Here is a 15,151-nt window from a genome sequence, read left to right as displayed (position 1 = left end):
ATCAAGCCAGATACCTAGGTATTTGTAACAGGTAACCACTTCAAGTACTTGTCCTTGAATAGTAACAATATCCAAAAACAGGCTCTGGTGTCTTTTTAGCTTTTGAAAATAGCATTACCTTGGTTTTATCAACATTTAAAATAAGCTTAAGTTCAGCAAGCTGAGTCTGAATAATGTTAAAAACAGCCTGTAATTTAACACCAGCCTCCTTAATGGAGGGACCTGCACAGTACATCACGGTATCATCAGCATAAAAATGTAAAGTAGCTTCATCCACATTTTCACCTAAACTGTTGATATATATGGAGAATAAAAGTGGACCTAAAACAGAACCTTGAGGAACACCATTAGCAATATTTAACCACTCAGAAGACAGCCCATCAAAGTGAACACATTGGGACCTTTCAGAGAGGTAGTTCACAAACCACCCCACTGCATGGCTGGATATGCCAATACTGAGTAGCCTCTGCTTTAAGATGCGATGATCGACGGTATCAAACGCTTTGGAAAGGTCAATAAATAGAGCTGCACAACTCTGCTTATTGTCTAAGATACTCGTAATGTCATTCACCACTTTCATTGTGGCAGTGATGATGCTATGTTGTTTTCTGAAGCCTGACTGATGTTTAGACAGGATATCATTTTTACATAAAAACTCCTTTACCTGTTCACTCACTAGGCGTTCGAGCACCTTCGCCAGAACTGACAATTTAGAGATTGGCCTATAGTTATTTAAAATAGTTGCCTCCCCTCCGTTTAGTAAAGGCAAGACATAAGCTGACTTCCATACTTTTGGAATTGCATTTGTGCTGAGGGAGAGGTTAAAAAGAGTAGTAAGAGGAAGAGCAATACAATCTGCAGCTATCTTTAAAAAGAAAGGTTCTACGTTGTCCGGGCCAGCCGGTTTCTTAGGATCTAGCTTAGATAAGGCTTCATGAACAACATTGACAGTAAAAGGAGTAAAACTGAAAGGGTTTTCCAGACCACATTGTTCAGAGTCACGGATTGGGGTGTTCACAGAAGCAGAGTTAGTCACAGAATCAAACATAGAACCGCAGGACACAAAATGCTCATTAAAGCAATTTAACATAGTGGCCCTGTCCGTTATATATCTTTCCTTTTAGATATAGACTCTTTATACACAAACATTGAAACTCCACTTGGCCTCTCTGTCCTTCAACATACCTTTTAACAAATAGCCAGACCCGACAGTCACATCCGCCAGTTACTCACACTCACCCGGAAGGATTTTGTTTTTAATAGTAACCAGTACCTCCAGCTGTGTGGCTGTGCCATGGGCCGCAAGTATGCTCCCACATATGCAGACATATACCTGGCCCATTGGGAGGAAACGGCACCCTAAAACCCCTCCTTTATGTCCGGTACCTGGACGACATCTTCGGCCTATGGCACCACTCCACCGACGACTTCACGACTTTCATGGACACACTCAACTCTCATCACCCTAAAATAACACTCAAACATACCCTTCAACCCCTCCTGGACACCTGTGTCTTCTTCCATGAATCCAGCGACCTGACCAAAACACTGTCCACTAAAGTGTTTTTTAAAGACACGGACCGACATGCACTCCTCCACAGGACCACCCAAAGCATACGTACAGAGGCTTAATCAAATCCCAGCTGATCCGCTTCCACAGGATATGTACCTTCGCGGAGGATGTGGAGGAGGCTACTCGGACCCTCTTCAGTGCGCTGAGGCCACGGGGCTATTCGAGGCGCTTCCTGAGATCCGTCAAGGCGGAGGTTTTACTGAGAGATATCAAGACACCTCCACTCGGCCATCCGGTCCTGCCCTCATCCCGCTGATTACCACTTACTCCAGCAGCCTGGGCAGCCTCCTCAGTGGTCTTAAAGCCAACTTTGACGGGGCGAGGGCGGACTGCGATGCGCTGAGGGGAACAAGAACCTGAAAGACCTGTTAGTCCACACTAAACTAAAGGATATGTCTGAGGTTGGTTTAATCTGCCTCCCCCACATTTTTAACCCCTTCTCAAAGCTCGGAGCTTACGTCGGGCGGGCACTGCAACCAAGAACGCGGTTCATGCCGTCAGGTGCAGGGCCTGCCACAAGCTCTATGTGGGGGAGACGCTGCATGAGATCAGCCCCAGGATAAAACAACATTTATATAGAATAAATAGCGATTAAGGTACGAGCGTTCTCTTCCTTCATTTTAAACTCCACGGCCCAGAGAACCTCCAGTCTTTGGGCCTGGAGAGCAGCGGGAGCTGGACCACGGCACAGAGACGGGCTGCGGAGAGGAGGTGGATTTATCGCCTCAAAACGATAGACCCTACAGCAGTGGCGAGCCGTGACTTTTATACCTAGGCCCTCTGAACCCCTTCTCTCGAAAAAAAAGAAGAGTTATTACGTCTCACCCATGGTCTCACCGTATACTTCAGCGGAATATCAAAACAGCGGCCCTGGGTGCAAAACGCATCAATGACAGCGACCCTCTACCACACAAAACAACACCATTTATATAAACACCTATCATGACAGGGCACCCACAGCCAAGTAACAATTACAAATGAATTAAGTCGGCACGGCGGCCCACATTGAAAATGACGTAGGCCTACCTTTGATGATCAAATCACTTAAACACAAAGTCCATCCTCCTGTCCTTTTGGATGAAGCACTTGATGACGGGGTCATGCAGCTGATCCTTTGCCACTCCAGTTCATCATTGTAACTCAATCTTGAAAATGACTCGTTTAATAATTTTGCAAACAATGTCATCACTATCACTGACATGAGCCATCATGAACGAATAATGCTAATCATAAATATATCGATCATAAATCTATCGATTAGATTTATGATTAGAAAATAAAAAAAAGTAGGGTAGACATGTGGATATTATCCGGCTGAACAAAACGTGCATTTATCTAACAGGTTCGTTTTCCACAGACCTTATTGCAAGCTATTTTCCAAAATCCTATGGAGAAATCCCATTGCTTTCTGTCGAGGGAATCCGAGCGCAGCTTACTTCCGGGTTTTAGGACGCGTCACTGCACCACTTGCATAGACTTCACAGCGGGCGGAACTTGTCATAAAGTCCCCGAAAAATAAAGCCCGCCCATTTAGAGGCAAGATATGATTGGTCAATTGTACTGTCATTTGACATTACTCTCTCGTTGAGTTACTATAGCTGGCCCTCTGTGAATGTAGAGAGGGACCAACAAGCTCTCCCTCACAGTAACTCGCAGAGACGGCATTTAACCCTTCACATTCTAACAGAAACTGAACAGGCAGATTCGAAGGATTTATTTATTTGGAAATGTTATTTTAAATACAATTAAATCAAGTTATTTTGGTAAAACTAATGAAAAATGTAACAAAAAATATATATAAAAAGAAATATTTAAAAAAAAAACGTTTTTTTTTATGTTTTCAAATATTATTTTTTAGAATATCTTAGGCCCTCACAGAGGGCCCTGACGGCTCGCCACTGCCCTACAGGCCTCAACGAAAAATATCAGTGATGGGCCTGACTCCTTTTTATCAGGTGGTTTTTAAATCTCTTTTATACATTTTAAAATGATTACTTACCTTTTTTAAGACTTGCAACTTAACAGGTCCCTCCTGTCCTCCCGACGTGTGCTTCATGTTTTTAGACCCCCTTTCTGAGGTGATGGCAAACCAGAAGTTCCTCCCTATTTTATATATACAGTATATGTATATATAGTTGCAAAACAACTGCACATGTGGCATATTAATTAAACTACAACTTCCAGCTTTTTGGTAGTTATTACTTTTACATTTTTGGGATTGTGAGTGTTATAAGCTTTAAAGGTCTCCTATCATGCAAAATGCACTTCTTGATGTCTTTTATACATAAATATGAAAATAAAACCCTCTCTCTTTTCCTCCGTACTCAAATCTCTAAAAACGAGGGTACAACGGAGCTGATCCAGATTTGCTGCCGATATGACGTAATATCGTAAATGTGAGCTGGCTTTACACCCACGGCCCTGTGAATGAAGCTCTCCTACTGTGCCTTTGTGTCACTTTGCCCTTCACTACAGGGCCATATTTTAAACATTGTTATAGTGGATTGTTCGATAAATCTCTGTTTATGATCAGTTATTTCATTGACCCTGTTGAGTTAAGCTTGTTTTGTTTATTTAATTCAATATTAAGTAGACTGTTCGCCTGGACCTGAAAACGTTCGGGGCTTAACCCACAGTGGCGGCTGCCGCGGCGCTACAGTCGAATGTTCTACTGCAACACTCCCCACACGCACACACAGTACACACGCGACTGTTACAATGAAGGCTCGATAATCAACTCATGGCATACAGTATATAGGCAGGGCCCAGGGTAAAGTGCTATTTTTTATGAGTGAGGGGCGGACCTCACCTCCTCTAAGGGGGTCCGGGGGGATGCTCCCCCGGGAAGATTTTTTTTAAATATTGAAGTTAAAAGCATCAATCTGGTGCAACATTAAGAGATCTATGGATATATCTCTCAACACCCATATGAAACAGAACTGTAAACATTTTATTTTTGGATATTTTACAAATCACTCCCCTTTTAAACTCTATTCTTGTTTTACTGCCATATAGACTATAATACGGAGCCCCCTAGGGGACATGGAAAAGAAACATTTTTTGTATTTGAACAAAAAAAAAAAAATGTTTTGCAAGATCTCGCAAAACTGCTACGGCTGCTACGGCAAAACAGAAACCACAACAATGGAGTGGTTCATCGATTTTACTTTGAGCTTGGCCTTAAATATAAAGATATAACCAGGGGTGCACATAACTTTTTTGCCCTGGTTCTAGTGTTAATTTTGTTGACTAAAACTACGACGAAATATGTTCGTTAACGACCTTTTTTTCCATGACGAAAACGAGACGATGACGAGACGGCACCGACGGCAGTAAACAATAACTGTAACGAAATCATCATGCAATATCGTTGACGAAAAGTGACGAGACGAAAATGTAGTTTACTAAATAAAAACTATGCCAAAATCTCTCTTTACTTTCGTTGACGAAAAATGAGGAGACGAAATATTATCAAAGATAACGTTACATCTCTGATAGTCAGTTTTCTCCCAGCAGTTCCATTTCCGGTGCTGCGGCTGGGAAGCAGCAGTGTGTCTGTGGTGTGCGCGGCGGTAGATTTGAATTACACCGGGCAGCGGCACACTGTGAACTGTCAGGAAGACTCGGGTCTAACTCATGGTCTAACGCAGTGTTTTTCAAAGTGGGGGCCCGCCAGGGTGCACCCGGGGGGTCACGCAAAGTTTGAGGGAAAAGGGATTTTTTTTTCAAAGTTTTTTTCAAAGTTTTTTTTAAGATGTTATTAATAACTGTATATCTATCAATCTATGTGTCCTTTGATGCCAATCTTTTAATATTTTTTGTTTTTGAATCACACGACCGCCCTTCAAGCCAATCAGAATCGAGCTGCCGCTACTGAGAGTGAACATCTGCTCAGCTTTTGGAGCAAGTGAGAGCTAGTGAATATTTCGCTCTGCAGCTGGATGAGAGCACGGATGTAGCAAATGTCGCAGAATTTTTTGCATACATCAGATTTATTTCAGAAGACAACTTTGTTGAGGAAATATTATTTTGCAAAGCACTGGAAGGTAGGACCACAGGAAGAGACATTTCCAAGTTTTAGATGAGTACATCATCTCAAACGGACTTGACTGGTCTTGTTGTGTGGGTGTGTGTTCAGATGGGGCAGCGGCTATGACAGGCAAAGAAAGCGGAGTGACAGCTTTGATCAGGCAGAAGGCCCCAAATGTAGTGGCAACACACTGCATGATCCATCGTGAGGCACTTGTACACATCATTTAAAAAAAAATTGCAACAGGGGGGTCCCCGCCAGAGGATAATGCTATATGGGGGTCCTTGGCATGGCAAAGTTTGGGAACCCCTGGTCTAACTAACCTTATTTAACAGAAAATAAAATGGCAACAACAGGGCTTGGGAGCAGTGGTCACACGCGCGTTAACCGAATACCCCCCCATCAGCGCGAGTGATTGATAAATTGTGCACTCGGATAATAATGGATTATGACGGAAATGTTACGATCCTGTCCGTCAAAATGACTGACAACGAAAAAGTCTAAAGCCACCACTGCTTGGGAGAAAAAAACGATGTGATATTTGGGCCCATTTTCGCTACAATGAGGCGGAGAAAAAAAGCGAATGCATTGTTTTATCAGAAGGGAAGCAATGTGGCCATAACACAGAGGTAAAAAAACCACAAACCTGACCAGATATTCTCTGCAAAGCTGCTTTCTTAATCATTCAACCTGTGTTTTTCATCAAATAAGGATAAGATATAATCTTATTGTGAAATACGTTTGACTAAAATGACAAATTATTGGTTTTGGCTAGACTAGTTTGACTGAAATGTTCTATATTATCTGATGACTAAAAAAGTCATTGACAAACAGTTTTCATTGACAAAAAGTAGACTAAAATAATTAGTTTTCTTTGACTAAAATAAGACTAAAATGCTCAGACTTTTAGTCGACTAAATCTTGACTAAAATAGTTACTGTTTTAGTCGATTAAAATAAGACTAAAATGCTCAGACTTTTAGTCGACTAAAACTTGACTAAATAAAAACAGGATGAAGGTGACTAAATATGACTAAAACTAAAAAGGAAATTTAACACAGGACTAAGACTAAAACTAAATTAAAAAATAGCTGACGAAATTAACACTACCTGGTTCTCAAAGGAGCACCTGGAGATGTTGCTTGGTGCTCATCCTTAAAATGAAATAAACTGTAACTTTTGAGGGGGTCTTGACTTTATTTGCCAGACACACGGCACTGAACACACATGCAGAGGTGAACACAGAACACACATGCAGTGGTGAACACAAGACAACATTAGCACGACCAGTAATCCTACAAGCTGTCATCATACCCTCCTGACTGTTCTCCTCACTGTCTTCCTCTCTGTCAGACATGGTAGCTGATGATGTAGGCCTACTTCTTCCTCTCTGGTTGAGTCTGCGATTAGCTGCTTGCAACCACAAGTCAACAGCTGGGTTTGGGTCGAAAGTCTCTGTTGTCATCTTAGACAAGTGGATGTAATCAAATAAGTATGTGAACATAACCAATAATCTACCATAGCCAATAACAAATGAAACTTATTTTATTTGTGTTGTTCATTCATATTTACCTTAACATTTATTTATTTATTTATGCATCTTTTTTTTATCTCTCCATTTTTAAAGGATATTTTTGGTTACTGTCCTATAGTATACATTGGAATGATTTCAAACCTGTTTATCCCAATAATTATAAAGGAGTGCCTTGGAAATGTGTGTTTACATAAATTGTGACCAAACCGTTTGAACTTAGACTAAAGTGAACTATCTAAACACTCAAGAGTCCTTTACCTCACTGTGTTGTAGTTATCAGCCTCTCAGTCTGACTGGAGAGAGCTCTCCTCCATATTATTGTAGAAACATCTTCTTCTTAGCTAGCACCAGATTCTAATAACAACACTGAAAGCGCCCATAGTACAGGGCAAATTAAACGTGTAACCGGGGTGAAAAGGGTGTTACATTTACTTAATTATGAATATTGTTACATCAAGGCCGAAAATTAGGATGAGCGCCAACGGTTAAAAATGTTTTTTTTAGTGCTGTCAAAATTATCGCGTTAACGGCGGTAATTAATTTTTTGAATTAATTGCGTTAAAATATTTAACGCATTTAACGCATGTGCAGAATGGCCCGCCCCATACTTGCCACCAGTGGCAGCGCTGGGGTAGGCTACACCCATACCAATAAATGGCTTAGCCCCACCATGAAAAATGATGTTAAAGTAAGCAAAATAAAGTCTGCCAACTCGCGGAGTAAATTGCACAGACAGCAGTTAGTAAGATTGATTTCAGTAGCCACGGTTTTGAAAACTTTTGTCACGTAGTGATCGTCTTCTCAATAGAACATCTTTGATAACGGCGTGGTGTTGTTGCAGGAAGTCCCGACGGAGAATACTTTTGCTGTAGTACAGGAGTGCACATAACTGGTACGCAGGTTATGTGCGTAATCTGAAATGCGTACCGTCACTTGTGTCACAAAGCGCATTTGCGTACCGACGTACTTGTGAAGCTTTTCCAGAAGGCGGTTAGATCACCGGATGACAGAGTCGGTCTCCGTGTGCACAGACAGGGCTGCTGTTAACGTCGGTCTGTACAACGGAATTGTGCCAAAACTACACCACCCGGCTGCGGAGGGAGACTCTCTCCCCCCCCCCCCCCCCCCCCCCCTTCACTGGAGAACTGCGCTAAAACAGCTGATCACAACGTTCACACTCTGTGGTCACGAAGTAGTCCACTAGCCGCCCCCCCTCTGTCGACTTTCCTGAAGTACTCCCCCGTTGATAGAAATCAACACGTAATGAAATAAGACCCCACGGTTTGATGATTGATAGGTGTGTGGGTTGTCTTTCATTTTGACACGCAGAAATGTTTTATAATAAACATAGATACTGTATGTTAAATGGATATATCCGCCTTCTTTCATTTATCTTTCCATTCCCACAACAATATACATAAATAAATGGCTTATTTTGGACATAGTTCGAATGGTGATTAATCATGATTAATAAATGTTTAAACTGTGATTAATCTGATTAACATTTTTAATCGTTTGACAGCCCTAGTTTGTTTCCCTCCCAGAGCTGTCAGCGCAGCGCCTGCACAGATCTGGCGCCCTAGGCGAACATCTATAACGCCAGCGCTACGGGCCGGCCCTCAGTTAATATGCAACTCGCAAATATCTTTCTCTCTCTCTCTCTCTCTTCTCTCCTCTCTTCTCCCTTCTCTCTCTCCCTCTCTCTCAATGTTGGTGCGCAAATGAGCCTTTTTTCAAATGACCCGATGCTCTTTTTTTGGCGGAGGTGCGCATGCGCACCTGCGCACCTTTATGTGCAGCCCTGGATATAACATCAGTGCTTGGCAATAGGCACGGGTTTCACACATAGACTGTATATATAAAGTGTTTCACATAAGTGAAGACACCTCAAGAGAACACTCAGAGCGAGGGGACATGCACGTCCCTCTGAGCTGAGTTATTGACAGATTCGAATTTCGCGGATCAATAACTCATGAACATAACGTTGTAAAAATACAAACAACATGACTTTACAATCATAGCAAGGTAGACAACGAGCTACAGAGTCGTTTTTATCAGAACAGTTCGATACGCGCCGTCATCCGAGCTAAACATCAAGAATTGGTCACAATCTGCAGCTGGAGGAGGGATAGGAATGCTTAGGGACCGTCTACAAACTGCAACGGGGTTTTTAAAACCTTTGCGAGATCTCGCAAAACATTTTATTTTTATTAAAATAATTTTTTTGTTCTTCTCCATGTCCATGTCCATGTCCATGTTCATAATGATCATATGAAGGTGTGCCGCGGAAATAATCTTTTGAATAATTTGTTACCAAACCGTTTGAGACCCACTGAGATAACGGCGCATTCACACCAGCCTTTTATAGTCCGGTTGAACAGTGGTGCGTTTAGCCGCTTGGTGCGGTTCATTTGGGTCGGTGTGAACACAGTCCGAGACCTCTGAAGTGAACTAAACAACCGGTCCGCTAAAAGAGGTGGTCTCGGAACGCTTGCTTGCGAACTCTGGAGCGGTTCATTGCTGGTGTGAACGCAGTCCGCACCAAAACATAGGAAGCGTAGTATTTACGTGTCACAAGAACGCGGTTGTCTTCAAAAATCTTTAGCGAAAGAGTCTTTCAAGACATCCGCGGTTGTTTAGTTAAAGAGTGAAGCAGAATGAAGTGTTGAACAGTGTCGTGTAAAGTAAACATCCTCCGTCAACTACATAAAAGTAAGAACACCTATCGTCGGTGAAACGCCCTCCTTACTGCAGAACGTCTCTCATTATGTGTTATATTGTTTTTTAACGGACGTTGTCTGATTATATAATCATATGCGCGGGCCACTAGAGTCTGTTGATCTCCAGATTAACAGCAGCATGAGAATAACCTGCCGAAAGTGCGGATGCTCCATGGCGGAGGCTCCGGTAGAAATTGCCGGGATTTGCGTTTTTACCCCCTTAATGTCTCACCAATTGTTGAACAGCATTTTCGTGTTTATGTGAACGCAAACCGAACCTTCTGAAAAATGAAACAATGTAACAAACTGTCGTCTGGTGCACACCAGAGAAGCGGACTATTAGGTGTGAATGCAAGACTAAAGTGAACTATCCAGTGGCGAGCCGCCAGGGCCCTCTAGGCCCTCTGTGAGGGCCTAAGATATTCTAAAAAATAATATTTGAAAACATTAAAAAAAAAAATTATATATTTTTTTTGTTACATTTTTCATTAGTTTTACCAAAATAACTTGCTTTAATTGTATTTAAAAAAATATTTCCAAAGAAATAAATCCTTCGAATCTGCCTGTTCAGTTTCTGTTGGAATGTGAAGGGTTAAATGCCATCTCTGCGAGTTATGTGAAGACGGGAGGGCTTGTTGGTCCCTCTCTACATTCACAGAGGGCCAGCTATAGTAACTCAACGAGAGAGTAATGTCAAATGACAGTACATTTGACCAATCACATCTTCCCTTTAAATGGGCGGGCTTTATTTTCGCGGACTTTATGACAAGTTCCGCCCGCTGTGAGGTCTATGCCAGAGCCCTAGAGATACTAATATCTATATCTATATAATATAGTATCTCTAGGGCTCTGGTCTATGCAAGTGGTGCAGTGACGTGTCCTAAAACCTGGAAGTAAGCTTCGCTCGGATTCCCTCGACAGAAAGCAATGGGATTTCTCCATAGGATTTTGGAAAATCGCTCGAAATAAGGTCTGTGGAAAACGAACCTGTCTACCCTACTTTGATTATTTTCGACTCATAAATCTAATCGATAGATTTATGATCGATAGATTTATGATCGATAGATTTATAATTAGCATAAGTTCGTTCATGATGGCTCACTTCAGTGATAGTGATGACATCGTTGCGAAATTATTAACCGAGTTATTTTCAAGATTGAGTTACAATGATAAACTGGAGTGGCAAAGGATCAGCTGAATGACCCGCAAGTGCTTCATCCAAAAGGACAGGAGGATGGACTTTGTGTCATTTGATCATCAAAGGTAGGCCTAAGTCATTTTCAATGCGGGCCGCCGTGCCGACTTAATTCATTTGTAATTGTTACTTGGCTGTGGGTGCCCTGTCATGATAGGTGTTTATATAAATGGTAGGGATGCACGATATTGGTTTTTTGAAACCGATACCGATACCGATAACTTCCTGCTTCTCAAGACCGATACCGATAACCGATAATAATATAATATATATATATATTAAATGTACCTGTAGTTTTTGCACACCTGGTGGTAAAAAAAAGACTAGTAGTGAGCAAATGACATGAGCATTACTACTATGAACAAAACAAAGCCAAGAACAGTTTTGACTCTTCAAAGTGACCATATTTATTTTCCCAAATAAACTTCTTGCCTTTTTCAAAAGCCTCGTCGATAGGTAAAAGCCCCGGTGCCTTTGCAGCTGGCTTTGGATTCGCCGCTAGTTTAGCAGCGCAGGCGTCTTCGTACGCTTTTAACACACCATCGTAGCGATGGCGATGTTTCAGGCGACTAATCAGGTTGGAAGTATTATAGCTCGTTGCCTTTTTCCCTCCTCGTGGAACTTCTGCATTGCATTTGTTAATACAAATAGCAAGCGAACTATCTAACTCTGAAACTTTGAAATAGTCCCATACTACCGACGACATGTTTACTGTCCTGGCTTCAAGGCCGCACACCATTTACGTCACAGCCAGGCATGAGTTAGGGAGCGCTGGATTTGTGAAAAACTCCCCTCTTCCTAAACCACTAATACCACAGTAGTGGCAAAACGGGAGGAGCCGAGTGAAAAACAAGCGCCCCTCATCCCAATCCACCCACACCGCAGTATCTTTTTCTTTTTTTTTACCCAAAAGATATATTGTATATTATCGGGGCTATTAATACTTTTATCGGGTTTATCGGGATGATGTCATAATTCCTAATATCGGACCGATAATTATCGGCCCGATAATTATCGTGCACCACTAATAAATGGTGTTGTTTTGTGTGGTAGAGGGTCGCTGTCATTGATGCGTTTTGCACCCCGGGCCGCTGTTTTGATATTCCGCTGAAGTATACGCTGTGACGTAATATCTCTTCTTTTTTTTCGAGGGATGGGGGGGGGGGGGGGGGTCAGAGGGCCTAAGTATAAAAGTCACGGCTCGCCACTGGAACTATCTAAACACTCAGAGCCTTAATTTACTTTGTTGGGATCCCTCTCACCCCTCGTCACCTCCATCCACTGGAAAGCCTCAGCATCCCTGAATTAAGCTGTCCCCCTTTATTTCCAGTGTGTATGTTGTTCTAAAAGGTCCCATGTCATGGCCATTTCTACTGATCATAATTCCATTGTTGAGGTATACTAAAATAGATTTATATTGTGCAATGTTCCAAACTCACATTGGTTTCTCATACAGCATCTCTCTGTATAGTATGTGTATTCACTCTCTGTCCTAAACGGCTTGTTGGAGCTCCTGCCAAACAAACACAATCAAACAAACACTCCCACGTGCCGCCACATTAGCAAGCATCGCTAACACTCAAAGCTCACCTTGTGGTAAACCCGCAAGAAAATAAGCATTTGAGCTCCATACTGGAATAGAGGGATATGGGCAGAGTTGGGTGTAACGCGTTACTGTAATAATATTACTTTTGTCGGTAACGGAGTAGTGTAACGCGTTACTTTTATAATTCAGTAATCACACTACAGTTACTAACATTGCCCCGACACGTGTTACTTCGTTACTTACTAAAATCAGTCATAATCACACTGACAGACAAGAGGGGTTTCCGCCGCAGGTTTATATGTATACGTAATCTGCGCGACTTGCGCGTCCACATCATGGATGTATAATAAGAACTGGATACAGCGTGGGAGGCGGGGCCACATTAATTCCTATGAGAGTTGCTCATTGGCGCATGATGATAAAATGGCCCAACTTTTGAAAGAGCGAAACGTCACAGATTACCCGGCATGCCTGAGAAGTACCCGTATGTGCGCTCATAGCGCATGCGCAACTTTAACCAAAATGCGCGTTCACATCAAGCACGTCAATTTGCATACACGTAACAGCACCGCACGTTCATGACAGCATGGTAATGATTTGTTATTATGATGGATTTGATATTAACGAGGCGGCAGTTGGCAGCTAGCGGCTAGCTAGTAATTATCCAACGATTGACAGACCACTCTTTCCCCATGTAAGTCAATGGGAAAAAGTGTTTCCGGGCCTGGCAACCAAACGGAAGTGTAGTACCGCCGTTTGGCCAGCACGAATATTTTCATCTGAGTCCGGCGCACTTCCTGGGGGCTTGGTCCACATCACTACGTGCAGTGCTGCATAAACATGGCTGAGTCAGCGATAACTTTCGAGGGGTGGAGGTATGCCCATTACTTTGAGTTCGTCCGAAGAATAGACAGGAATGTGACGGTGAGGTGCAAACTGTGTCCAGGCCAGAAGCTGTTATCCACTGCTGTAAACACCACGTCAAACCTCAACAAACACCTGCAAAGAACACATGCTAAGGTGAAGCTAATAGCCAAGGACCCCCGAACCCAGAGTGAGGATGTTGTGAGTGCACCGCCGCCGCCGAAGCAACACAAATTAGAATTTGGAGGACCGGTAACCAAAGCAGAGATGGACAGGCTTGTAGCATCCTTCATAGTAGAGGAAATGTTGCCCATTTGCACAGTGGAATCACCATCGTTCAGAGATATACTGCGCAACATACAGATAGCAGGAGACAGAGGACAGCCATGGTCAGATAGGAAAACATTCAGGAGCTATCTGGATCAGTCTTATGCGACAATGGAAACTGAACTAAAGAGAACATTTGAAAGTTTAGCAGTCTGCGTGATCTGCTTGTAGGGAGGGGCGGGCCGGCCCTGCGAGTAAAGTAACGAGTTACTTTATGTAGAGAGTAACAAAGTAGTGTAATATATTGCTTTTTTAAAAAAGTAATATGTAATATATTACTTTTTTTTAGTAACGACCCCATCTCTGGATATGGGGGATGTTTAAAATGCATGATCTGTTTGGTATTTTGAGCAAAACACATCATAGACATGTTTTTTATATATTTTTACATATCTGAGACCCATAATATATGCCTAAAAATAGCATGATAGGAGATCTTAAGAATAATATAGTTATAATATACATGCAAACACATTTGTCATGGCCCTATCTCTACCCCTGAATCTCAAACATCTCCCGCTTCATAGCATAAACTTATTTCCAGAGCTTTCGGATGCTGCGCCCTCCTTTGATGCACTCTAGCAGGCTCACCCTATTTATGACTGAAGCAGTGACAGGTGTGCAAATGTTTCCCTCTCTCATCTGTCTGAGGCATGTCAGACTGAAACGAGGAGCAGCGGTGTCGATCCTGGTCAGTGAATACTTAAGAAGCCTTCACAGCCTTTTATCCTGTGTTGTTGAAACAATAATGTCAGCCGAGACCCTCGTCAGTACGCCCCCGACATCTGAGAGAATACGTGTGCTTCATCTACATGCCACATTTCAGCATACGAGAAAGAACATTGCATCACTTCCTGAAAACAGCTCAGAGGCTTCATCTCTTGAATGGTAAAAAATAAGGGGCTACGGTTTACAGCAGTGACACATCTGTATTATGAAATTAGATATATAAGCAGTGATGGGATGCGTCACCGCTGGAAGGGGAGTATAACTTTTTCACTCACCCTTCCCAAATTTCCCAATCCATTTTGAGGGTTTGAACGGACAACCTTTGAGTCTTTGCGCACACTCTCTCACCTTAAGGCAGATGTCAATCATCTCCGTCATGGCTTCTATTCGTGGTATCACATTCCAGCACGAGGCATTCGAGAAGCTCCCAGTGGAGATCCTTTCTAGGACGCGCACTCCTTCCTAGATCAAAAAGACAACAGCAACGATTTGGCTCTATAGCAAGCTTGGAAAACATTTGTGTTTCAACTTTTTGCACACAATGAACAAAGCACAAAAAACAACCATGGCATAATTCCAGATTTTGCCATTCAAACTTTATATTAGTTGTTGTTTGTACTTGTTTTGATCAAGA

This window comes from Gymnodraco acuticeps, unplaced genomic scaffold, assembly GCF_902827175.1.
Source record: "Gymnodraco acuticeps unplaced genomic scaffold, fGymAcu1.1, whole genome shotgun sequence".
Lineage (NCBI taxonomy): Eukaryota > Metazoa > Chordata > Actinopteri > Perciformes > Bathydraconidae > Gymnodraco > Gymnodraco acuticeps.
This window is presented reverse-complemented; position numbering follows the sequence as displayed.